This window comes from Gigantopelta aegis, unplaced genomic scaffold, assembly GCF_016097555.1.
Source record: "Gigantopelta aegis isolate Gae_Host unplaced genomic scaffold, Gae_host_genome ctg2599_pilon_pilon:::debris, whole genome shotgun sequence".
Classification (NCBI taxonomy): Eukaryota; Metazoa; Mollusca; class Gastropoda; order Neomphalida; family Peltospiridae; genus Gigantopelta; species Gigantopelta aegis.
Genome location: NW_024532968.1, coordinates 67,501 through 69,296, shown reverse-complemented (window position 1 = coordinate 69,296; position 1,796 = coordinate 67,501). Strand labels below are relative to the sequence as shown.

The 1,796-nt window shown below is 39.6% G+C and overlaps 1 protein-coding gene across 1 annotated transcript in view; it reads left to right on the top strand.

Annotated features, from left to right (window-relative positions):
• Positions 1 to 1,423: 1,423 nt before the first annotated feature.
• The window catches only part of LOC121391534, a 24,175-nt gene continuing 23,802 nt past the window's right edge, over positions 1,424 to 1,796 (top strand). Inside the window, exon 1 of the mRNA XM_041523129.1 lies at positions 1,424 to 1,593. The gene's annotated coding sequence lies outside the window, so the exon portion shown is untranslated. The remainder of the gene's footprint in view (positions 1,594 to 1,796) is intronic.

The window sequence follows — 1,796 nt, the reverse complement described above, 5'->3', positions numbered from 1 at the left end:
ACAGCTGCCAAATTAATTAACGTAGTTCACTTAGAGGTCAGCCGTATAACCATAATAAACACACGAGAAGCAATGAATAATAGCGCTGACTATCGAAAGGAGTTCCCTTCGTGACGTCACGGACCAAATCTTACGGAAATTCCGGAAACGAATTCAGCTGGTTCTGTTTTTCAGGGGAATATTTTTAAATGGAAAATATACCGTTATATAATTTTATTATAATTTTTTTTTTTAATTTCTTCCATTCATTCATACATTCAAATGTTATCCAGCCTGGAAATGACGGGAGTTCGTCAGTTCGTCCATCCAGCCTTCCATTTCTTCATATATCCGTCCGTCCATCCATCTATCCATCTATCCCTCTATCAACCCATTCACCCGTATCTATTTATTTGGACATGATACATAAAAGTGGGATAATGGCCGATATAGTTTTAAAATAATATCAGTGAACCGTATATTGTTTGTTTCCAGAAACCAGAGTGTACTTAGATCCATTTGTTTTTTGAAAAACGAAGCTCACGTCCTGCATGTTCCTGAAAACACAATCATTTATTTTATTTCCAAATGTACAATTTCCACATGTACGAAAGTACCAGAAACAAAATTCTAAATCCCAACAGAATAAATTTGAACGGCCAGAAGTCCACTGAATATATGAGCAATAATATTATAGACCTAAACATATCTTAATATGTAACTATAAATAATTAAATTTCTGTTACATCCATTACAACGTAACGTCATCCCATTGCTCCAGACGTAGCAACCGGAGTTTGTTCATTTTTCGAACGTCAGGGAACGTCATATCTGATGACGTCATTTTATATGGGGAAGTTGTCTTATTGAGCGTTATTGCTTATGAATAAAAGATAATTCAAAATAAAATATGACGTTTTAGTGTTTCTATTAGCGTGTATGATTTAGATTTAATTATAAGTATCGTCTTTTGTTTCTTTTACGTTCATCTGGGTATGAACAAAAAACAAATCATCCGCAAACTTATGAGAGAACGCCTTTGCCGATTCACAGTCTGCGGATGATTTTTGTTTTGTTCATACCCTGATGAACGTAAAAGAAATAACAGACAATCCTTAATTGTTGGGGACGTAGCCCAGTAGTAAAGCGTCCGTCTAATGCGCGGTCGGTCCGGGATTGATCCCCGTCGGTGATCCCATTGGGCTATATATCGTTCCAGCCAGTGTACAACGACTGATATATCAAAGACCGTGGAATGTGCTATCCTGTCTGTGGGATGGTGCATATAAAATACCCCTTGCTACTAATGGAACAATGTAGCGGGTTTCCTCTCTAAGACTATATGTCAAAATTACCATATGGTTGAAATCCAATAGCCGATGATTAATAACCAATGTGCTCTATCGGTGTCGTTAAACAAAACCAAAACTCTTTGGTATGTCGTTTACGTCTGTCAATATTCTTGTATTCCAGGCACTGTTCTATTGATCCAATCTACATGTGATCCAGAGTGTGGCCATGGAATTTGTCGTGTCAAAAATGGTTACAGCTGCTATTGTAATGCTGGATGGTCAGCAGTGTCGAAGACGGTACACACTTGCAGTGCAGGTCGCCGTAAGTACAGCCCCAGACGGTCACATTGCATTGCTAGATACCACCCCCCCCCCCCCCACACACATACACACACACACACAAACGTCCCTTCATGGGCATAGGACGAACCACCCACCCACCATCAAAACCATGTTTACAGTGCAATATTAGCCTCTTCAGGTTTCTAGGTTCATATTCGACCCCCCCCCCCCCCCCCCCACACA